Below are 27,801 nucleotides of genomic sequence, written 5' to 3'. Positions count from 1 at the left end.
GAACACATTTAATCCCCTTTCCAAGGTTCTTAAGCCTGGTTTTTGAAAGTGAGCTGGGTGAAGCTTACCAGCAGATTGCTGCTCGATCATATGACCTGCCTCTAAAACAATGGGGTATGCCAAAAGATGCACCTGCTACTCCATATACTGGTTTGACACCAGGCATGCTCGAGTATCTTGCTGCTTGGGGTGGAGCTAACCAATCGACTGCCTCTGGTTCTGCACCAGCTGAGGGGGAGGGTCCTCAACATAAGCCAGCTACCTCAACTAGAACAGCCACCATCTCACATACTGGTAAAGCAGTAGTTGTATTAGAATCTAGTGCTCTCTGATAATAAAGAACAGCCCTAGTCTTATATACTGACTACCCAATTCTAGTATTGGAATCCGTTGCTTATCTATTTCTTGGTAACAGACAAATCCAAACGTGCAAAGGCTGGCTCCAAGCAAACCACAGGGGAGATTGCACCAGTCTCAACTGCTGCTCCTGCAAAGGATGTGGCTATGGAACCTGGTGCATTTCTAGAACATACACCAGAAAATTCTAACTTAATTGAAAACATTTTAACTGCTGACTTGAAAAATGTAAGTGGAGTTAAAGGTATAACCTTGGCTCCTAAGCTGACTGGTTTTAAAATTAGTGTTAAGAAGAGTAGCAACCCATACTCTTCTAGCCAGACACTTCCACATTTTTTAAAATTGAACTTAATGCTATATCATCTGCTGACAGTACAACCAGCAGAGCACATAACTAACCCCCAAAGCAAACTTGAGTTGGGTCCTCATCGTGTTGAACCAGCTCAGGATACTACACAGCCAATATGTTACTTAGATCATGATAAGAGTCTCACTCCTACATCATTACCAGCCAGAACTCTTACACTATCTGGGTCAACATGTGTTACCAATGAGTCAGCAGAGTCACAGCTGCACTTACAGACACCTAACTCTATCTCAATCAAAGGGCTAACTAAACCACCAGTCTGTCCCAAGAGACCACCAACAGATGCAATTGTTGAGTCAAATTTATTTGGTTCTACAGTTGTTAACATAAAATGTTCTTTTGTTTCAGTTCTTAGCAGGGTAGATGAACAGGCAGAGGGGGAGAAAGAAAAGGATGTTAATGTTTCTACTAATGAGCTCTCTGCTTCTGCTACTGGTGTTGGTGCTACTGATTTACCTACTGGTGGTGCTGACCCTAGTACTGTTGTCTCTACTGCTGCTGGCTCTACTGGAGACAATGTGGTTGCTGGTTCCACTGATCTCACTATTAATGAGGAGGTAGCTACTGCTGATATATCTGCTACTCCTCTTACTGTCTCTGGTATTGCTACTTCAACCACTGATTCTGAAGTGGTTGATGAGATGATAATGGAACCTCCTCCGGTACTTGAAAAGGTTATTGATAACATTGTTAAGGAGGTTCTTGATATTGATGATGCTGCCACTACCACTGTTACTACAACTGCTGTTACTACTGAAGTGGTTACTAGTGGTGGCCTGCATGCTGATGATGATTCCTGGCCTTCGTTTCTTCAAAATGTTAGCTATGTTTCCAAAGAGCCAAAGGTGGATACTGCAGATGCTTCTTCTTCACCTACTGCACAGTCACCTACTGCTGTTACTGGCTCTGCAAAACCCATTATGGATGCTGGTACCTTTGCTACTGCCACTACTGATTTATCTCAGGCTACTGCTTCTGCTGAGTAGCAGCCATATGTGTGCCACGTACCAGATCCTGATGAAGTTGTACCTAACTTCATTTATAGGGGAGCATCCATCACTCCCAGAGTTGCCTTACTGGTGGATCAGCTGACTATTGATCCACAAAGTGCTCTGGTGTTAGCCAGTAAACTACCTAGGGAAGAGCTGACTGAAATGTTGTCTCAGCTTGATCGACCAGCAAGAGAAGAGGTATATGAGAGGCTGGCTACTTTGGAACAGATCAATGAGCAGCCATACTATCATTATTTTGGTATGGCTCCAGCTGCTTCTCTATGGCCTGGTACATGGAGGCCTCTCAAGTTCATCAGAGATCTCACTACTGGTAAGTTTATCATGCAACAACTTCTTGATTCGCCAGTACCTTCTGATTCATCAGGTTCTTCCTCATCATCTTCTTCATCTGATGGTGATGCTGATAAAGGTACTGGTAAGGAAGATCCAGTCATTCATGATAATGTGACTGGCTCCAGAGATAAACCAGTGGATCTCACTGATGATGCTGATAATGATGCTGACAAGGATACCAGTGGTTCTAAACCTTCGGGTGAAGGTAAAAATGGTGGTGATCATGGTGACCTCCACCACCCCACGGAGGTACTCATGTGTTAGCTGCTAGTGATTGCCCCTCAACCAGCTATACTAAGTTTAATGCTGATGAGGTGGCTGCCATCTCCACTTTGGCTGTCTACAAGACATTAGCTGAAGTCACACCGGATCTACAGAACACCATTCGATCTGCTATTGTTGATAGAGTGTATGAAGCAGTACGCACAGCTGGGGAGGTTACCATTTCTTCTATTGAGAACAAGCTCAAACAAGTGTGTGCCTTTGCAGATCTAGCTGTGGAAACCATTGTCAAACAACATGAAGAGGAGGAGGATTTAAAGAAGCGAATCATCTCTCATAATGAGTATACTGAGGACATTGCCCGTCTTCAAGCTAATTTGGATGCTGCTAATCGTAGAATTCTTTTCCTTGATGAAGAAAATAGGGTGTTAGAAGAGAGATTGGATTCGCAGGAACAGCAAATGGCTACTATGATTCCTGCCTCAGCATATGTTCAAATGGTGGTGGTAATGCAACGCTGATCTTCAAGCTGGTGTTAGGGCTGATGTCCAAAACATGGCTATGGGTGTTGCCCGAAATGAAGTTCGTACTTCCAACCTCTGCCTAAGACAATATGGCATAGATCCTGGTGCCCATCTTTCTCCTGCTGATGCTGACTGGGAAAATTTTGCTTTCTCTGTTCCTCAGTCAGATAGTGACCTTGATGCACAGGTCTCCCCTGCTCACCCTTCTGCCCTTGCTGATGACAAAAAGGGTGAGAAGAAGTCTAAGAAGAAGTCTAAAAAGAGTAAACAATCTGAGGGGGAGCATGAGCATGAAAAGGCTCCTAAACAGCAAATGAGAGATGGTGATGATGGTGGTGATGGTACTGGCACTAAGCCCAGCAACGCTCATACTGAAGCTGGTGTACAGGCAGCTGGTGAATCTCAACCCAGTGTGTCTGCCACATCAGTGGATGATATTGGTTCTGGAAGTAAGCCCAGTGATGTTTTTGAATTGGCTGTTGCTGAATCTTTTGCTGTCTCTCAAACCATTGAACGTAAATTGAAAAGAAAAATGGAGAGACATCAGAAGAGACAGCAGAAATTAGATGCTTCTTTCCACGCTAAGTTTGGGGCCTATGCTACTCTAAAAAGACTTAAAATGGAGCGTAGGCGAACCCTCACTCCTGATAAACGTGAAATTGATGATGATCTGATCAGCATTGAAGAATATAAAAGGGCTACACTGAAAAGAAATGCTAAGTTCATGATCAAGTATGATAAAAAGAAAGCCAAGCTGTATGCTGAGCGAGCAGATAGAATAAAGAAGATGACACCTGAATAGATGAAAGATTACTTAGCTTCTACTGGATCAGGAGGAGTTAGAGCTGATGTATTTATGAAATGGCTGTATGCAATGTTAGAAACCAGCTCATCTTTTTTACCAGTATCATCTACTCAGCCAGCTACACAACAACAACCAGCAGATGTTGATATTCAGGGGGAGCATCTTGCTATTGTTCCCTATCTACCATCACAAGAACCAGTATCAACACAAGAACCATCAGCTGAACCCATGCCAATTGATAAACAAAGGGTGAAATTTACTCCTATGGACAACCATCCCCTAAAGAAAGGACCCCTATTTGAGACAGCTGATGAAGATACTGAGGCAGTTGTGCCAGCTGATACTAATCAGTCAGCTGGCACTGAAGACACAGCAAGGAGTTCTGTGAATGAAGACCCAGTCAGTAGTGTGCTGCTGGGTGAAACCAGTGTTGAAGATCCAGCAAAGGTGGATGTGCTGGGTGAAAATCAAGATGATGATACGGTTAATCCTGCTGACTTTACAGCATGGGGTAGTAGAGATCACTTATTTGTTCAATCACCTATCTCTCCCTGAACCCTCACTTATTTTAACAGAACACAGGATAATCGTGTTAATCAGTTTCCAGTGAGTTCATCTGGCATAGGTGAATCAATCATGTATCCTCCATCTTCCCCAAAACGTCATGGTAAACACATAACTTGGGAAGATGATTCAGTTGCCCGTGGTGAGCCAGACTTATTTAAAATGAATCCAGATGAAAGAGATGCTTACAGGCTGGAGATCACTGTACCAGAATTGCTTGAGCAAAGACAAGCTGCTATTAATGAAAGGATATACCAAGTTAGATTGCTGCATCATCCTCTTGATCAGCCACTCTACATCACTGCCTTGACTTATGGTATTGAAATTGGTGTATACTTAAACAACAGTGGTCAAAGGCTCTCTACTGATGAGGAGAAAGCTCAATTTCAAGAGGCTCGCCAGCTGGGTATGGATCTAAGGGAGTATCGTGCTGCCCTTAGAACTGAAAAGGGTAAAAAGATGATTGAAACAGCAAAGTCCCTGAAAATTACTGCCGATGATTATTTGTTGGGCTTACAAGCTGAATTTCACAGAAGGGAGGCTGCTGATGCTGAACTCACTGAGAGGGTAAGGCTTTAGGAGATAGAAGACAAATTGGCTGCTGATAGAAAGCTAGAGGCCGAGTCCCTCAAATTAGCTAAAGCCATTGTCAAGGAACAGGATAAGGCCCTTGATGAACTAGAAGCTGCTGAGAAAGCACCTGCTGTTGCTCCTATGGAAACTGCCCGAACCATAGAACTATATGATCATTATTATAGGAGCAAGTATGGTGATGTGATGAACAGAATATCAAATTCCAGCAAGATCATCAAGGTGCACAGAGGCTCAAAAAGAGCTTTCAATATCAGCAGGGAGAATAATGTTCAAGAAAGGATAAATTATGATGGGTTGCGATCTTTAGGATTCAGTGAATGGATGGAGATATTGGAGTATTTCATTGGTAAAGCTAAAAGTGGTATTAAAAAGTCATTGAAGCCAGAACTCCAAGATCTCTTCAACAAAGCTATAAAATTTGGCAATGCACCAGTAGTAAACGTAGAAGAGGTACTTTCTTAAAAACCTAAAGGGAAGAAATCTACTGGTGAAGGACCACAAAGAAGAGATCGCATCATTCTACCTCCTCATATTCCTGTATTTGATCCTGCTGATATGTGACAACCCGGAAATTTTCGACCAAATTTAAACTTAATCTTTATATGATTCCGACACGATAAGCAAAGTTTGTAATGTTGAGTCTCGAAAATTTTGGAACTATGTTCATACATTCAATTACCCTTTTGACTATGCTCGATGATTCACGAACGAATATATAAATGGATATGAATGTATATATGTATGTATGTATATATATATATATATATATATATATATATATATATATATATATATATATATATATATATATATATATATATATATTATAACTTGAAAACGTTAACAAAGTATTAAATGTATAATATTTTACATTAAACGTATTTGTCTCAATATATGCTTAATATATTCATCTACGGAATTAGAAGATAATACCAACGATTGGATTAGTAGATATTTCAACAATTATAAATCCCGTAAATATTGTGATAAGTCTTTGTTGAGAGGTTCACCTTGATTTAAGAAATCTTTCCTTTTTAACTGTATTTGATATATAAATAACTTGCAACGTGTATCGAAAAAGTATTTATATATATTGTATATATATATTAAGGTTCGAAATTATTTTTGTAAACAATAGTAACACCCATTTATTGTTCCGTTTGATAAATAAATATTATATACAAATTTATATTTTTCTAAATGAAAATATATATTTTACAATGTGATAATGCATAGAATTGAATTAGATATAAAACGTTTCGATATTATTAAATATATTTTAATAAACAACGAGGAGTTGATTTATAGAAGCAAATGACTAAATTACTCAAATGTATAAGTTATACTTTGAGTAATATAGTTTATTGATAATTTAAGATTATATTTTGAAAAAGTTACGAATCACGAAACGTAAAGTACAAGTTTTCTAAGCATACGAAAATGAATTCGAGAAACCAGAACTGAGACATTAGTCGAGCGTAAAAGTACGAGTCATCGGACCAAAAATTAAAAGTCAACTATGCATGTGAATATAATATAATATATAATTAATTAATATAAATTATATATATATTATAAAAATATGTCGACAAACAAAACAACAAAAAATTGTGAGCTGGATTTTGGGGTCATGTGATCGCATGAGAAATAGGCATAAAACCCATGCAATCGCATGGGCATCAGATTCCAAAAATTTACCTATAAAAGGTCAGTTTCTGCTCGAGTTCTTTTACACAATTTCATATCTCTCTGCTCTATATACATATATATTAAAATTAAAATTATTATTATTATTATTATTATTATTATTATTATTATTATTATTATTATTATTATTATTATTATTATTATAATTAATAATAATATTATTATTAATCTTATAGTTAGGAGTATTATTATTAGTATTATTATACATAAAATACTACGACGAGGTCATGAGCATGTCACTTTCAAAACAAGTTTTCAAACGGGTTTAAGCTAAGGAAACTATGGGTTATAGCTATGGAGATTATGAGTAATGTTCATGGGTATTATTCGCAAGTCTAACCTAGTGTTTATCATCTCCGTTGCGTCTACGTACTTTCCTGCAATATTGAATCACAATATTGATACGTGAGCATTCATATCGTATCTTTTATATATTAATAGTGTATACATGTCTAGTGCTCGAGTATATATGTTTATGCATGCTAGTATGCTAAATTTCGTCGTTAAACAGTTTATGATAATTCACGAATTAAATACATATATTACTAATAAAAGGTATATGATATGCATGTTTTTGGAAAGCTGGCGAAAAATCAATAACTTTTCTTTTAGATATCGTATGATTTCGATGAACGTATTAAAAGATATGATCAACTGAATTATGATTAACGTTAATTAAAATTGCTTTTGAATCTGCAATTAATATTTAAACAACTTGTTTATAAGAATGATAAATTGAATTTTCAAATATTACCAGCGGAGTAAATGAATTCTTATATAAGGCACGTCTCGTTTTGTTGAACAATTGTCAAAATTGATTGTTTTATCTTATTTTAAAGCCTTATAAAAACTATAGTTTAATTTTACAAAAATTTGGAAACTATGTGAAATGTTAAAATGTTTCGATTGCCATGATCATTCAACTATTGTATTGAGTCAGATTGACTTTTTAAAATGACTTTTGATAACTTTTGTATGTCGATCTCGAGCATTAGGATTGTGATACACTATGACCTGACCTAGCTTGATAGACTGATAGGTCAGATCATGTTGAGTTTGAGAGAAATGATAAGATAGAATGAGATTCGGTATGTAAGAAGGAGACTCGGTACTAGAGAGAATCGGTACAAATTAAATTCTACAGCTTCTAGACTCGGTTACAATACAATGGCTATCTAATTAGGACTACATAGGTTCCTTATATAGCCCTCTTCTAAGGAACCTTCATTTAAGCTTAATTCACATTAACACTATACAACTTCGGGGTCCTAACAATCTCCCCCTTAGTGTTAACTGTGAACTTTACAATATAATCCTATCCAAAACATCTAAAGGAACTTTGTTCCTCTGAAGTGAACTTTAGATTTGAATCCCTTGAGATTCTCATATCTTCGTATATTCACTCTTGTTTTGAGATGACTTTTCAATCTTGTGAGAATGTACTTGACAATCTCATTATCTTCAGTTGAATAGCAGTTATTGATCAGTCTCCATCTCATGTATTTGAAAGCATACATCAACGTTCCGTCTGAGTATCTTCTGAAATCTGAGACTCTGATGAAGATCTTTGTATTGAAAGGACCCGTCCTAATCCATCTGGACGAAGTCTTCAACAGCTGGTCCCATTGCGAGGTTCTGCCCTCTATATGCCATGAACGACTCCATATAATATGAGCAAATGCACAGCAGAAGATTTCTTTCATACCTGAGAATAAACATGCTTTCAAGTGTCAACCAAATGGTTGGTGAGTTCATTAGTTTAACATAAATAATTATTTCATAATTTTTAATAGACCACAAGATTTCATATTTCCATTTCTCATAAACATACGTCCCATGCATAGAGACAAAATATCATTCATATGGATTGAACACCTGGTAACCGACATTCACAATATACATATAAGAATATCCCCATCATTCCGGGATCCTCCATCGGACATGATATAAATTTCGAAGTACTAAAGCATCCGGTACTTTGGATGGGGCTTGTTGGGCCCGATAGATCTATCTTTAGAGTTCGCGTCAATTAGGGTTTCTGTTCCCTAATTCTTAGATTACCAGACTATATAAAAAGGGGCATATTCGATTTCGATCATTCAACCATATAATGTAGTTTCAATCACTTGTGTCCATTTCGTAAAACATTTATAAAAAACAGCGCATGCATTCTCAGTCCCAAAAATATATATTGCAAAAGCATTTAAAAAGGGATTAATGAAACTCACCGTATTGTATTTTGTAGTAAAAATACATATAACGACATTGAACAACTAAACAATGCAAGGTTGGCCTCGGATTCACGAACCTATATCAATTTGTATATCTATTAAAACATATAATAGAAATTACATAATTTCATTTATATATTATTTATATAACTGTAGTTATATAGGATTTATTAAATTCCATTTTAAAACATATACTTTGTTTTTACATATTATTTCTTAGATTATATGTCAAATATATTTACTTTGTATATATTTAAAATAATTATTATTTATTCATTTAGTTATATATAATTAATATATATATATATATATATATATATATATATATATATATATATATATATATATATATATATATATATATATATATATGTTTAAAAATCAAAGGTTTGTTATATGTAAGTACTTATTTAAATAACACTAATATGTTTGATATATAGTTATATAAAATATTAATATAGTTATAGCATATGGAATGAGTATATTTTACATACAAAATATTTATCTGTTAAAATGATAGTTTTTGATGGTAATGATTTACTAGTAATTATAATACTAACTTTATCAATAATAATGATAATACTAATAATAATACCTATGTTAATGTTAATAATAATATTAATAATTATAAAATGTTATAAATACTAATATTAACGAAAATAATAATAATTTGTATCATTCTCATGATAATGATAATAATAAGTGTAATTGTATTGATAATAATAATACCTATATTGATAGTACTAATAATTAATAGATTTTAATAACACTACATTTATTGATTTTCGATTTAGATAATAATAATAATAATAATAATAATAATAATAATAATAATAATAATAATAATAATAATAATACCTAACATAACTATAACAATAACAATACTAATCATAATAAACATAATAATAACTAATAATAATAATGATTGAATTAAAATAAAAGTATATACCCTCTCCAAGCTTTTTCTAAAAAGAAATGCCCCAGATGAGACTCGAACCCGCGACCTCCCGTCCAAGAACAACTCCCCTAACCATTCCTCTGTTGTTACATTTTTAATAATATTTACCCCATAATTCGATTTAACCCGTTATTTGTTTCTGTGATCATCTCGCCATCACCATATGATATCACCATTTCTCAAGCCCAACATAAGTATGAAACACTGCCCAATATCACAAGTATGATACAGTCCAATAACCACTTCATCAGTCCAATTATATTACGGAGTAAAACCCACCTCATATATTATAGTTTGTTGTACAGAGGCAAAAATAATAATAATAATAAAACGGCTGTAGCAAAAGCAAAAATCGAACCCCCATCCATCTCATCATCGTTAACTCATCATGATCACTCTTCATGTTATCACAACTGATCCCAGATACTGTAAATAATTCTTGTAACGATATCAAAGTCCCACATAGAAGTGACAGCAAATCTCGGCAATATAGAGGGGTGCACCAGGTATATGTATCACGACTAAATAGGTTTCTTTTCTTTAAAACTTGACAGCAACTCGTGGGTGTATTTGTGGTTGTGATGTTCATCTTCTTATTGTTTACAATTACAGCAGGAACATAAGGTTGCAGTAACTGGTCATCGATCCAACGAAAACAGAAACAAAATTCAAAGTGCGTTTGATGATGATTTGAATATATTGTTGGTTTAGTGGGTCAAGTTTAATGGTTGTGATCAAACAATAGAAAACCCAATTAGGTTTCGGTTATGATCGAACAATAGAAAACCTAAATAGGAAGGTTGTTTATTCGATAGAAACAGAAGTACATAGATAAGTTACTGTAACAACAATAAAAAGAAATAACAGAAGTAATAGTTCACGATTTAGGATTGTAGGGAGAGAAAGAGAGATGATGGTGGCAGAAGGTAGTTCAATAATTTTTTTAGCTGTAAACTGAAAGAAGTGGAAACAACGATTTGTACAGCAGTAGATAAAAAAAATGATGGTGGGTTTGAGGATGATTGCAGGTTGGTGGAGGTTTGGCGATTGATAATGAAGGCCGAAGGTTATGGATTCGGTGGTGATCAAAGTGATCGATGGTGTGAGGTGTTGTAGTGGTGGCTCATGGTTGAAGAGAGTGGTTTACGGTTGTAACAACAATAGGTATAGCTGCGATCTGCAGCTTCTTCTTTGACAGGAAACATAGAACATAAGTGAATTCATGTTATAGAGAGGGAGAGAGAAATGAGAAAGAGGATAGCAAGATGGTGTTTGATCACAACTTGATTGATGAACAAGTTTAGATGGGAGAAAGATACAGAAGAGAGGGATAGAGGGTGATTTATGGTGCTTGATAAAAAGGAGAACGAAACAACAACAAAAAAAATAACGCATGTGGTTTGTGTTCGGTTTGTTTGCAACGAATGTAAACATAAGAATTCAAGTGGATTTCTTGCAAGTGGTGTATGGTGGTTTGATCATGTTGGTGATATCGTGGAAGGTTCTGTCAACACAAAAGAGAAAAATAGAGAGAGAAGAGTGAGAAGGGAAAAAGTGGGTTGATGGGTCTTCTATGTATGTGTTATGCCACTGAGACAATAATATCCCACTTGTAATAATCGAATAATAATACAAAGTATATGACAAAGATCAAAAGTAGGGAGTTGGTGAAGCAAGAAAAAAAATCATAGATCCAGTGGCCAACGAAATAGAAAGGAAATATAATATATATGTGTTTGACTTAAGTGCATGTTATCTACATATAGATATATTCATTCTATATATTATAGATTCTATATATTATAGATGAAAGTGATGTGGAGCTGAAAGGGAAACATTGAAACAGTGATCATAAATTAAAATCTCGTGACATTTGGTTTGGATGTATACTACCGATGATTTTCATGCACTGCGTATCGTCGTCCACTATTTGAAATCAGTGTCGGATAAAAGTATTCAGAAAAATCTCATATTTTTAAATTAACTTCCTTTATTTATTTTAGTCATTATGGTATAAAATTCAGTCATTAACTATTAAATAAAAATTACATTAATTATTCACTCCCAACCCCCAAGCAAAAATAAAAAGTTTTAAAATTTGACAAACAACATCTAAATATATTATTAATAAGCCTAAAATTTAATAAACCCATTTTCGAATCACCGTTTATTTTAAAATTACATAAGTTTGAATTTAACTTGCTTAATATCAATCGAAACATCAAAAGAGTATTACAATAATTTAATATTTATTTTTAATATACTTTATTTATATATAGAGATATATTTTAAATATTAATTATTATAATATCCTATTTTTATTTTATAAATTTTTTTTATAACAACATATAATACTTTAAATTATATTTTGAATTATTATTTATATATACATACACACATATCCATTTACCATTAACTATTCGTGAATCGTCGAGAGCAGCCGAAGGTCAATTGAATATATGAACATTGTTTTTTCAAAATTTTCTAGACTCAACATTACATACTTTACTTATCGTAACGAAATCATATAAAGATTAAGTTTAAATTTATTCGGAAATTCCCGGGTCATCACATTACCTACCCGTTAAAGAAATTTCGTCCCGAAATTTGAGTGAGATGGTCATGGCTAACAATAAGAATGTTTTCATGACCAATATGAGTTGATAATTAGAGGTTTATCATCATTGAATAATAATGATAAAATAATTCGATTATTCTAAGAAAACGAATGAAGCTATCGCAAAAGAGTGAATTGAAGAAAATAAGGTTTTCCTTAGCTTTTGACGTAAACAGGGTTGAACTCCGGAATTCAAGGAATTTAAAGAAAATCTTTGAAAATCAATAAGATCTTATCCTTCGAGATTTATAGAAAATTAGGATCCTATTTAATGCGATTATCTGTCTCGTTTGCTTTGTCTGGTATCTTCTCTATAAATGAACTTTTTCCGTTCTATTATTTTCATCACCCTTATGACCTCTTTCTTAATCTATTCTTCCAAAGATTGGGTAAATGCTTAATCCAGTTCTAATCCTTATCCTTATCCTTACTATCACAACAAATATTTCTCCTTTTCCAACTTCCACCGGAGGAATCTGTGTTCTTCAACATCGTCCTTGGGGTGATACTATTCTTAATTATACTGTGTCTTTATATTGCTATTCGTATTAATATACACGGTTTGTAATTTCTGTGTTGTTATTGGGTTTTATATCTTCCCTTATATTTCGAAACCCCTTGCTTCTGTCTCCTATAATCATTGCCATCCACAGATAATGCTTTCTCTTATTTGCTGCGATTTATACTCCTATTTACACTTCAAAACTTTATGCTCTATTTTCTCTTCTATCCATTAAGTACCTCAAGTAATGGTCCAGAATTCGTGGATATAGAGTTTTGAATGATTATAATGTTCTAAGTAGGAAAGAACGTGATAGCACGATTTGATTTTCAAATTTATCAACATCACAGAAGATAGATCCATCAAGAATACATTTTCTTGATATGTTCAGAAGTTAAGTAGAATGAAAGAGTTATGTAACATGACACATGATGACGTTATGATCTACTGTGAACCATCATCACGTTTCATTAGAAACTCAGCATGACTTACTGTAATATAATCACGTTGATCAAGTGTCATTATATTATATTAACTCGTGCATCAGTTCCCAACACTACTTAAAAAACATTCATATTTTAGACTCGAAAGTTTACATAATATAGAAACTAACATTTTCTATATGATGTAACACTGATAGCACAAAGAGATTAATGATTTCAGATAAGAATAATTATAAAAATATCTTCAGAAATATGGAGGATATTTATAATGAAAGATACGATAATATCTTTGAATATCTAAGATCAGATAATGACGGAGACTATTGTCTGCAAGGGTGTAGAGTAACGAGCAAGATATTCGCTAAAGACTTCAGCAGACATTGAATCATTTAGATTCTTTGAAGTCAAACTTATTCTTTGTGATTTGTCCACGGCTTTCTTCATAGTTTCGCATAATCTACTTTTCGGTACCAAATTTTCTCTTGAATGTTTCCAATATAATGATACATAGGAAGCACGAAGAGGTATATAATTTTGGACGAAAATATTTTTGAAAATATCCTCAGAAATATCGAAGATATTGATGATGATATTTTGGAATCTCTAAGTTCGATGGTTGATGGAGAAAGATTTTTCGCAAGATTTTAACATGACTTCGGAGCAATATATTCTCTAAAGATTTTAACGGATCCAGAATTACCTGGATTCTTTGAATATAGGTTATGGTCCTTGTATTTGTCCTTGATCTCCTACGTGGTTAGCTCAATCCGTTTTCCAGTTCCAACTTTTCTGAGCTTTTCCAACATACTATTCTTTATCATAAAACTTCTGATGATTAAGGCGTTTATGGATGTCTATGGTTTCTGCTGCTTCATTCAGCTTTTTCAACATTCAGATTATTGATTTGTGACTGAGTGTTTTTCAGAATTTCAGAATGAGAGATCATAATTCTAAGAGATGAATGTTATACATATAACTATTGATGTAGATATGCTGTGAGTTTTCAAAGTACTGATTGCTGATTCCCGGTAATTGGTATGGCAGTTCTCGTCACAAGATGCGGATGAGTATATGAAAGGGTTTCAATGAATAAATATAATGATTTGTCAGAGAGATTTAAGCCGAGAAGTAACGTGGTTGCCGGTATGTCTGCTGGTAATATGGTGGAATATAAAAGAATTCTCCGTTATCAAAAGGGTAATCGTATATATCAGGATTATAGTAAGGCTACTTCGAATGAAAAGTCAAAGTTGACCTGCTGGAGCTGTGACAAACTTGGCTACCTTGAAAAGGAATCGCAAAGTTATTTTTGCTAATAATTGCCAAAAGATCTGTCGCGGCTACGTGTTAAACTTTTACTCAGTTGTCGAGAGTTTCTCAGGTGCATAACTATATGCATAAATCTTTCCTCCCGTAAATGAAGTGCGGCTGGTTCATCCTATCGATTGAGGTGTTTTCAAGAATCATGAAAGGTTTGAACGCAGATTGTAATCGTCAAGATACAAATGAGGTTTAAGATGAAATCAAGTGGCAAACTTGAAGAATTGTTTAGTTTCATATGTTATAGTCAATATTTTAATTCATTTTAATTGTCCAATGTTGGTAGTCCACAGTTGATAGTCCACAGTTAGCAATTCAATAATTCATATATAGTTTAATATATAATATTCGAATTAATTAATACGTATCGTGACCCGTATACGTCTCAGACTCGATCACAACTCAAAGTATATATATTATTTGAGAATCAACCTCAACCCTGTATAGAGAACTCGATCATTACTGCATATAGAGTGTCTATGGTGATTCCAAATAATATATATAGATGTGTCGATATGATATGTCAAAACATTGGATACATGTCCCGATATTTAGAGTGTGTAAAAATAAATAACAGAAATTTAAATGACGATAAATAAAGTGCGTAAAGTAAATAACAGAAATTAAATGAAGATAAATAAAATTGCGAGAATGTAAATTGCGATAATTAAATTGCGATAAATAAAATGTAATCAGTTAGCTAGGAAGAATTAGCTAGGAACAGTTAGCGTGGATTCTTAACAAAATTTCTCATAGTTAATTTGTTTGTTTCTAACAAATTTTATTTTGTCAAATGTTTCCTTCATTATGCCACTTGATTTTTGATAAATCAAAATCGAAATATGAAATTGGATGAATATGGTTATTCTGGGGTGAACTGATTTGTATATCGGTGGATATAAGTAGGATAGTATATGACTGTTGAAGCAGATTCGAAAAACGTACAATGTAACTTATTAATGTGAAATTTAAATAGTCCTCGGGTATTACCTACCCGTTAAAATATTTTCACCATTAACAGTTTGTGCAAGAGAATTTTTAATTACAATCTTTATGAAAACATATATACATATATATTTTCTTCAGATGTATTCATGGATTTAATGAGTTAATATGATATTAAACTCATTTGCTTTTCGGTTAGAACTAGAATAAATAATCTCTAAAACTTTAGAGATTACATATTCGCCATGTCGAACGAAGATAAATGAGGTAGAACGATACGTAGAACGAAGATCATACTCAAAGTATATATGATGATATTGAAGCATGGATTGTTGATGGTACTGGTGCTGTTATTGATTGTACTATTGGTGCTGGTGATGTTGCTGAAGCTGGTACATTTTGCACCATATTCTTTGAATTTATTATTCAAGCGCGAAGTTCGTTGACTTGTTACTCCAGGATGATTGTCGGTCAGAACGAGCGGATGAATAAGGTTTAGAATTGTGGATAGAATATGATCTTGTCGAGTTACCCTGGAAATGAGACTGAAAATGGTGTCTCGAACAGGTTCGCCAGTAAACGCTTCAGGTTCATTGTCAAGAGGTGAATTCGGTTGGTGGAAGGGATCGCCTTTTTCGCGTCTCCATTGATTAAGTCGACTACGAATGCATCAGATGAATTGGAGATGGCTGATTGATTAAATCATTCTGGTGACATCGCTTTCGGAGCTTAGGTGAATATCCATGTTGGAATAGCTGTCGGAATAACTATCGAAATAGCTATCGAAATTTGAGGGACTCGAAATGGTTGAAGGATTCATCTTGTACAATCAGATGAAGGATTTTCGATAAGGAATATATTATAGGATGTAGATTAGTACCCTGCAATACATAATTTACATATGCATATATAATACTAAAATCCCATAAGTTACGGAGGAATTTACGGAATATGTCAGACAAAGTTAAAGTAACAGATACGCTAAGATATGAAGTAGCAGATACGCTAAGATATGAATTTTGTCTTTACACTATTCATGCAGTCAATGCAGTAAAACGTGTCTAGACTAAGAATGATAAGCAAGTGATTCTCTAAGAATGATAAGCAGGTAATTTTCGACACAAAATGATAAGCAAAACTTTTGATATGCAGACACGGTCGAAGTCCAGACTCAATAATGCATCCTAACGACTTATCAGTTAGACACACTAATGCATACATGGTTCGCTAAGACCACCGCTCTGATACCAACTAAAAGGACCCGTCCTAATCCATCTGGACGAAGTCTTCAACAGCTGGTCCCATTGCGAGGTTCTGCCCTCTATATGCCATGAACGACTCCATATAATATGAGCAAATGCACAGCGGAAGATTTCTTTCATACCTGAGAATAAACATGCTTTCAAGTGTCAACCAAAAGGTTGGTGAGTTCATTAGTTTAACATAAATAATTATTTCATAATTTTTAATAGACCACAAGATTTCATATTTCCATTTCTTATAAACATACGTCCCATGCATAGAGACAAAATATCATTCATATGGATTGAACACCTGGTAACCGACATTCACAATATACATATAAGAATATCCCCATCATTTCGGGATCCTCCATCGGACATGATATAAATTTCGAAGTACTAAAGCATCCGGTACTTTGGATGGGGCTTGTTGGGCCCGATAGATCTATCTTTAGATTTCGCGTCAATTAGGGTTTCTGTTCCCTAATTCTTAGATTACCAGACTATATAAAAAGGGGCATATTTGATTTCGATCATTCAACCATATAATGTAGTTTCAATCACTTGTGTCCATTTCGTAAAACATTTATAAAAAACAGCGCATGCATTCTCAGTCCCAAAAATATATATTGCAAAAGCATTTAAAAAGGGATTAATGAAACTCACCGTATTGTATTTTGTAGTAAAAATACATATAACGACATTGAATAACTAAACAATGCAAGGTTGGCCTCGGATTCACGAACCTATATCAATTTGTATATCTATTAAAACATATAATAGAAATTACATAATTTCATTTATATATTATTTATATAACTGTAGTTATATAGGATTTATTAAATTCCATTTTAAAACATATACTTTGTTTTTACATATTATTTCTTAGATTATATGTCATATATATTTACTTTGTATATATTTAAAATAATTATTATTTATTCATTTAGTTATATATATATATATATATATATATATATATATATATATATATATATATATATATATATATATATATATATATATATATATATATATATATATATATATATGTTTAAAAATCAAAGGTTTGTTATATGTAAGTACTTATTTAAATAACACTAATATGTTTGATATATAGTTATATAAAATATTAATATAGTTATAGCATATGGAATGAGTATATTTTACATACAAAATATTTATCTGTTAAAATGATAGTTTTTGATGGTAATGATTTACTAGTAATAATAATATTAACTTTATCAATAATAATGATAATACTAATAATAATACCTATGTTAATGTTAATAATAATATTAATAATTATAAAATGTTATAAATACTAATATTAACGAAAATAATAATAATTTGTATCATTCTCATGATAATGATAATGATAATAATAAGCGTAATTGTATTGATAATAATAATACCTATATTGATAGTACTAATAATTAATAGATTTTAATAACACTACATTTATTGATTTTCGATTTAGATAATAATAATAATAATAATAATAATAATAATAATAATAATAATAATAATAATAATAATAATAATAATAATAATAATAATATCTAACATAACTATAACAATAACAATACTAATCATAATAAACATAATAATAACTAATAATAATAATGATTGAATTAAAATAAAAGTGTATACCCTCTCCAAGCTTTTTCTAAAAAGAAATGCCCCAGATGAGACTCGAACCCGCGACCTCCCGTCTGAGAAAAACTCCCCTAACCATTCCTCTGTTGTTACATTTTTAATAATATTTACCCCATAATTCGATTTAACCCATTATTTGTTTCTGTGATCATCTCGCCATCACCATATGATATCACCATTTCTCAAGCCCAACATAAGTATGAAACACTGCCCAATATCACAAGTATGATACAGTCCAATAACCACTTCATCAGTCCAATTATATTACGGAGTAAAACCCACCTCATATATTATAGTTTGTTGTACAGAGGCAAAAATAATAATAATAATAAAACGGCTGTAGCAAAAGCAAAAATCGAACCCCCATCCATCTCATCATCGTTAACTCATCATGATCACTCTTCATGTTATCACAACTGATCCCAGATACTGTAAATAATTCTTGTAACGATATCAAAGTCCCACATAGAAGTGACAGCAAATCTCGGCAATATAGAGGGGTGCACCAGGTATATGTATCACGACTAAATAGGTTTCTTTTCTTTAAAACTCGACAGCAACTCGTGGGTGTATTTGTGGTTGTGATGTTCATCTTCTTATTGTTTACAATTACAACAGGAACATAAGGTTGCAGTAACTGGTCATCGATCCAACGAAAACAGAAACAAAATTCAAAGTGCGTTTGATGATGATTTGAAGATATTGTTGGTTTAGTGGGTCAAGTTTAATGGTTGTGATCAAACAATAGAAAACCCAATTAGGTTTCGGTTGTGATCGAACAATAGAAAACCCAAATAGGAAGGTTGTTTATTCGATAGAAACAGAAGTACATAGATAAGTTACTGTAACAACAATAAAAAGAAATAACAGAAGTAATAGTTCACGATTTAGGATTGTAGGGAGAGAAAGAGAGATGATGGTGGCAGAAGGTAGTTCAATAATTTTTTTAGCTGTAAACTGAAAGAAGTGGAAACAACGATTTGTACAGCAGTAGATAAAAAAAATGATGGTGGGTTTGAGGATGATTGCAGGTTGTTGGAGGTTTGGCGATTGATGATGAAGGCCGAAGGTTATGGATTCGGTGGTGATCAAAGTGATCGATGGTGTGAGGTGTTGTAGTGGTGGCTCATGGTTGAAGAGAGTGGTTTACGGTTGTAACAACAATAGGTATAGCTGCGATCTGCAGCTTCTTCTTTGACAGGAAACATAGAACATAAGTGAATTCATGTTATAGAGAGGGAGAGAGAAATGAGAAAGAGGATAGCAAGATGGTGTTTGATCACAACTTGATTGATGAACAAGTTTAGATGGGAGAAAGATACAGAAGAGAGGGATAGAGGGTGATTTATGGTGCTTGATAAAAAGGAGAACGAAACAACAACAAAAAAAATAACGCATGTGGTTTGTGTTCGGTTTGTTTGCAACGAATGTAAACATAAGAATTCAAGTGGATTTCTTGCAAGTGGTGTATGGTGGTTTGATCATGTTGTGATATCGTGGAAGGTTCTGTCAACACAAAAGAGAAAAATAGAGAGAGAAGAGTGAGAAGGGAAAAAGAGGGTTGATGGGTCTTCTATGTATGTGTTATGCCACTGAGACAATAATATCCCACTTGTAATAATCGAATAATAATACAAAGTATATGACAAAGATCAAAAGTAGGGAGTTGGTGAAGCAAGAAAAAAAATCATAGATCCAGTGGCCAACGAAATAGAAAGGAAATATAATATATCTGTGTTTGACTTAAGTGCATGTTATCTACATATAGATATATTCATTCTATATATTATAGATTCTATATATTATAGATGAAAGTGATGTGGAGCTGAAAGGGAAACATTGAAACAGTGATCATAAATTAAAATCTCGTGACATTTGGTTTGGATGTATACTACCGATGATTTTCATGCACTGCGTATCGTCGTCCACTATTTGAAATCAGTGTCGGATAAAAGTATTCAGAAAAATCTCATATTTTTAAATTAACTTCCTTTATTTATTTTAGTCATTATGGTATAAAATTCAGTCATTAACTATTAAATAAAAATTACATTAATTATTCACTCCCAACCCCCAAGCAAAAATAAAAAGTTTTAAAATTTGACAAACAACATTTAAATATATTATTAATAAGCCTAAAATTTAATAAACCCATTTTCGAATCACCGTTTATTTTAAAATTACATAAGTTTGAATTTAACTTGCTTAATATCAATCGAAACATCAAAAGAGTATTACAATAATTTAATATTTATTTTTAATATACTTTATTTATATATAGAGATATATTTTAAATATTAATTATTATAATATCCTATTTTTATTTTATAAATTTTTTTTATAACAACATATAATACTTTAAATTATATTTTGAATTATTATTTATATATACATACACACATATCCATTTACCATTAACTATTCGTGAATCGTCGAGAGCAGCCGAAGGTTAATTGAATATATGAACATTGTTTTTTCAAAATTTTCTAGACTCAACATTACATACTTTGCTTATCGTAACGAAATCATATAAAGATTAAGTTTAAATTTATTCGGAAATTCCCGGGTCATCACATTACCTACCCGTTAAAGAAATTTCGTCCCGAAATTTGAGTGAGATGGTCATGGCTAACAATAAGAATGTTTTCATGACCAATATGAGTTGATAATTAGAGGTTTATCATCATTGAATAATAATGATAAAATAATTCGATTATTCTAAGAAAACGAATGAAGCTATCGCAAAAGAGTGAATTGAAGAAAATAAGGTTTTCCTTAGCTTTTGACGTAAACAGGGTTGAACTCCGGAATTCAAGGAATTTAAAGAAAATCTTTGAAAATCAATAAGATCTTATCCTTCGAGATTTATAGAAAATTAGGATCCTATTTAATGCGATTATCTGTCTCGTTTGCTTTGTCTGGTATCTTCTCTATAAATGAACTTTTTCCGTTCTATTATTTTCATCACCCTTATGACCTCTTTCTTAATCTATTCTTCCAAAGATTGGGTAAATGCTTAATCCAGTTCTAATCCTTATCCTTATCCTTACTATCACAACAAATATTTCTCCTTTTCCAACTTCCACCGGAGGAATCTGTGTTCTTCAACATCGTCCTTGGGGTGATACTATTCTTAATTATACTGTGTCTTTATATTGCTATTCGTATTAATATACACGGTTTGTAATTTCTGTGTTGTTATTGGGTTTTATATCTTCCCTTATATTTCGAAACCCCTTGCTTCTGTCTCCTATAATCATTGCCATCCACAGATAATGCTTTCTCTTATTTGCTGCGATTTATACTCCTATTTACACTTCAAAACTTTATGCTCTATTTTCTCTTGTATCCATTAAGTACCTCAAGTAATGGTCCAGAATTCGTGGATATAGAGTTTTGAATGATTATAATGTTCTAAGCAGGAAAGAACGTGATAGCACGATTTGATTTTCAAATTTATCAACATCACAGAAGATAGATCCATCAAGAATACATTTTCTTGATATGTTCAGAAGTTAAGTAGAATGAAAGAGTTATGTAACATGACACATGATAACGTTATGATCTACTGTGAACCATCATCACGTTTCATTAGAAACTCAGCATGACTTACTGTAATATAATCACGTTGATCAAGTGTCATTATATGTAACGACCCGGAAATTTTCGACCAAATTTAAACACTAATCTCTATATGTTTTCGACACGATAAGCAAAAAAACCCTAATGTTGAGTCTAGAAAGTTTGAAATCTATATTCGGTTAATCAATTACCTTTGACCATGCCCGACGATTCACGAACAAGTGTGTATAAGTAAATTTGTAAATAAATATGTATATATTATATAAATATGTATATGCTATTATAAACCAAATATATATAAAATATATATTAGCTAATCATTAAATGTTAACATATAATATAATACCACATAAATAATAAATGATATTACGTTAAATTACAAGGTTGAATATAATTGATATGTATTATATATAGATTCAAAATACAAATCAGTATGTTTGTATTTATAAATTAATATGTAAATTCAGATTAATTATGGATTAAAACAGAATTTCAATGATAAATATTACGTGATAATTTGTTACAATTCTTGCCCATCGCTATCCAACTATATTTGATTTTTGTCTTCTGTTTGATTTTTGTTAACCAGTCCATATCAGTTTTTATTTTTTCTTATTTGTTTCTTTCTGATGGAATATATCTGGTCGACACCTTTTGCTATAAATCAAGCACGTACAATCATCATCTCTTAATAATCTCTCTTCCTCTCTCTCCTTCTTTTCTTCATGAACCACCATTAACAAACCATTTGTTCTTCTCCTCTTTATTTCTTCTTTTTCTTATTTGATAACCACCCTAACTCCATCTCTCTTATCTCTCTTTCTACTAAACATGTTCCTTGATTAACCAGTGATCAAATACCAACACTTCCATCGTTGTTATTACTTAATACGGCCTGTTTGTTTCTCGATCATTCAAAACTCACCCTCACAAAACATAACACCAACCCTGCAACTAGTATGCTTGCTCATGCATTCGGTTCGAGTAAACCAAAATCAAACCAACGCAAACCCATTACAACCAAACCGTCACCTGCCACCATTCGTTATACTCTTCTTTTCTTTCTTTTTCCCTTCGAAATCAACACCCAAAGAGAACCCACCTACAACTTCTATTATTTTTGATTCTTTCGTTGTAGCCATCTCAGTCTTGTTCCTGTTCTGATCAGTCATTACCACCATTGAATATCACTACTAAAACCTTATATAAAATCGAAACTAGTTATGTTAAAACCCATCTCGAACCTGCAATTTAATTCTGATCTGTTGTGCAAGAACCGAACCAAAAACTCAAGTGTATTTTTCTATATTTTTCTCGAGAACTCACAAAGCCACAAGACTCAAACCACCATAACCCTTCCACCTTTGATCATCTTCTTCTCCGGTTTATAACCACCAACATCTTCACTTTAACCACCACCCTTCTTTCCTTTATTGTACCGTTAACCACCACTTAAACCCAACCACCACCGCCATGATCAACCTACTATTGCTCGCTGCTATATTGGTTATTTCTGTTACTGCTATAACATTTCTATTGTTGTAGCTGGATAATAAAAACAATGATGATACGTTTTTAAATAGCATGGAAAGAGGAGGGTGAGCCTATAATGTCTGATGACTATCGAAAATAGTTAACACTTTGACAAATTAAATAGAGTGAAGGTTATGTATAGTGCCATATATAAAAGTTTAAACAAGTGGGATTAGCACTAGAATAATGGCCGACAAAAATGGAACTATATTCTCCTTGCTTTATAACAACTTCAATTTATGATTTATATATTAAAAAAAAAACAAAGATATCGAATATGCTGTGATGGCTGCGTATCCTTTTCTAGCTTCTTCTGCCATCGAGTTTCATCAAACCCAAGCCCAACTTCACTTTAGCAGCCCAATAGGAACAGCCCAATAAGCAGCCCAGTACAACGTACACCAGACAAGCACTATACGGTTGCTGCTATTTGCTGTCTTTCCTATTTCTATTTCTGTTAAACGATGATGAGTGATGAAATGATTATGATCACAAAGATGTGGTGAGGATTGTGATATTGATGGTGAAAGACGATGATGATGATGTTGTGCATGATAATGATAATGGCATGATGATACCGAAGATTGATGATGAGAGGAAGAGTAAATAAGAAAAACCGAAACTAAAGGGTTAAATATATTTGAATCTTGAATCAAATAGAAAAGTAATAATAGAGGGATGGTTTGAGGAGGTTCTGGGTTAACGGGAGGTCTTGAGTTCGAGCTCTGTCCTGGGCAATTGGTTTTAGAAAAGCTTCCAAGAGGGTATACTTATTATTATTATTATTATCATTATTATCATTATTATTATTATTATTATTATTATTATATCTATTATTATTATTATAAGAACTATATCATTATTATTAATAATATTACTATTAATATTATTATTATTATTTTAATTACGATAAAAATTGTTATTAAAATACTTATATATATATATATATATATATATATATATATATATATATACACATATAAACAATTGAAATAATATATATATATATATATATATATATATATATATATATATATATATATATATATTAATATATAACTTGTTCAATTAGAAATATATGTGTTAATAAATATACAATTGATATAGGTTCGTGAATCCGAGGCCAACCCTATGTTTGTTCAAATGTTGTTATATGTATTTTTACTACAAAATACATTAGGTGAGTATATAGTCCCTTTTAAACTCTAAATATTTTTGGGCTGAGAATACATGCGCTGTTTTTATAAATGATTTACGTTATGGACACAAGTGATCAAAAATATAAATTCTACGTTGAGTTGTACCATGGCATATTTCTTTATACTTGGTAGCTAATATTTACGTGAGGAGCGTAAACAAGAATCCTGTTGATAGATCTATCGGGCCTGACAACCCCAACCGGGCTGGACGACCAGTTTTAAACGGTTGCACAGTACTTCGTTTCGTTACTACACTTGGTACGGTGTAGTGTTTATTTAAGAATATGCTGCGATGATATATATATGTTAAGTATGGTTACCAAGTGCTCAACGTCTTTTCTATACACGAGGAGTGTATTATGTGTAAACTTTAAATCTTGTGGTCCATTGTTATAACGCTGCTAGCATCAAACCTATATATCTCACCAACTTTATGTTGACGTTTTAAAGCATGTTTATTCTCAGGTACGAATTAAATCTTCCGCTGTGCATTAACTCATACTAAAGACATTACTTGGAGTCGATCATCGCAATGGAACCAGATGTTGATGATTTCATCCAGGTGGATAAGGACGGGTTGTTACATGTGGTATCAGAGCGTTGGTCTTAGTGAACCAGGTCTTGCATTAGTGTGTCTAACTGTTAGTTGTTTAGATGCATTAGTGGGTCTGGACTTTGACCATGTCTGCATGTCAAAGGTTTTGCTTATCATATCTAGTCGGAAATCATCTTCTTATCATCCTAGGAAATTGCCTGCTTATCATTCATAAGTCTAGACACGTCTTACTGCATTTAGTGTATCGATAGTGTATAGACGAAATTCATATCTTAGCGTATCTGATAATTCCTATCTTGGCGTATCTGTAGAATTGCCTGATATATGCCGCAAATTCTTCTGTAGTCTACAAAATCTTTGGTAATATATATGTAGATATTCTATATAGCTAGAATATCATCCGATATCCGAAAATCATTTCACATCAAGAATCCTTTTCATCCACCAAATTGTCCTTTTGGCGATGAACCTGAAACGCTTACCGGTGAACCTGTTCGAGAAACCATTTACCCTCTCATTTCTAGAGTATCCCGTTACTATTATATATTATCCTATATTTCGAATCTTACTCACCCGCTCGTTTCAATCGTCAATCATTCCGACATAATATAAAAAGTCAACGAACTACGTGCTCGAGTAATGGCTTTGGAGAATCTGGTGCGGAGGTTACAAACACCAGCAGCAGCACCAGCAGCATAATCCGTATCATCATCATCATCAACGCCGACAATACTCTTATCACACCAACCACAATCACGTCATAAATCTCAACGTCACGATCTGTACCTCGGATATCAACATCACACGCCTCAATATCATCATTGTACTTCAAGTATAATCCTCGTTCTACATATCGTTTTACATCGATTTCCTTCACTTTACGTAACGTTCTACCTCAGATATCTTCGTTCGACATGGTGATTATGAAATCTCTAATGTTTTAGAGATCATGTAATCCAGTATTAACGATAAATCAAATGAGTTTAATATCTTATTGACTCATTAAATCCATAATTACATCTGAAGAAAATATATATGCAAGTATATTCCATAAAGATTGTAATTAAAAATTCTCTCGTACAAACTGTTAATGATGAAAATATTTTAACAGGTGGGTAGTACCCGAGGAATATTTAGAATTCACATTAATAAGTTACACTATACATTCTTCGAATCTGATTCAACGATCATTCACTATCCGATATACGTATCCGTTCACCACATAATAACCATTTCTATTCAAACTTCATATTTGGATTTTGACCTATCAGAATCCAACAAGTGGCATAAAGAAGAAAATATTGGACAAAATAAAAATTGGATAGAAACAGATGAATTAACTAATTGAAATTCTGTTAGGAATACACGCTAACTATTCCGGCTAACTGTTCCCAGCTAACTGATTAACATTTAATTTATCGCAATTTACGTTCTCGCAATTTTATTTATTGTTATTTAAATTCTGCACTTTACATACCGTCGGGACACATGTACAACAATACGTCGGATTAATTCTGAGACAACATGTTGTATAATGGGTCATGATATATCTTTATTTATTTTACGCATTATAAATAACGGGATACGTATACAAGGTTTCGACATATCATATTGACCCATCTATGTATATATTTTGGAACAACCGTGGACACTCTATATGTGAAGGTGGGAGTTGGCTATACAGGGTCGGAGTTGATTCCAAAATATATATATACTTTGAGTTGTGATCGACACCGAGACCGGTACACGGGTAACGGTACGTATTAATTAATTATGTATATTAAATTATATATGAATATATTGAACTGTTGAACTATTGGACCATTGGACAATCATTAGACTGCTAATTTTGGACAAGTAAATGAATTAAAATATTGATTATAACATATGAAACTAAACAATTCTTCAAGTTTGCCACTTGATTTCATCTTAAACCTCATTCGTATCTTTACGATTACAATCTGCGTTCAAATCTATCATGATTCTTAAAAACACCTCGATCGAGAAGTTGAACCAGCCACACCTCGTCAATGGAAGAAAGATTCATGCATACCGTTATGCACCTGAAAAACTTTCAAAACCAAAGTTAAAGTTAAAACCTATCCGCGTCGAAATCCTTATCATTCATTAAACAACCATACGATTCCTTTTCAAGAAGCTAATTTTGTCACAGCTCCACCATAACTTCTCAATAAAATTAGTCTTATTATCACCTCGATATAAATACGTTGTTCTTTCGCCATCATTACCGGAAAACCCTTTTACCACGACACCATCAGCAGATGTATCAGTAGCTCGTCATTCCTTTGGCAAAATCCGCAATCAGTATTTTAAAAATCTCGTAGAAATTCTCCCGGTATACCGAAAACGTCTATTCCTAAGAGTTTCATACTCTGAATGTGAAGTTTCTGAAAAAAAAAAAAAAAACACTCTGAACTGTGAGGTAGTTCTTGAGATGCTGATGAAGCAGCAAAAATTGTACATGACCTAACAGTCAAAAGTTTACGATGAAGTACAGTGTGTTGGTAA

This window comes from Rutidosis leptorrhynchoides, chromosome 8 (genome assembly GCF_046630445.1).
Source record: "Rutidosis leptorrhynchoides isolate AG116_Rl617_1_P2 chromosome 8, CSIRO_AGI_Rlap_v1, whole genome shotgun sequence".
Classification (NCBI taxonomy): Eukaryota; Viridiplantae; Streptophyta; class Magnoliopsida; order Asterales; family Asteraceae; genus Rutidosis; species Rutidosis leptorrhynchoides.
This window is presented reverse-complemented; position numbering follows the sequence as displayed.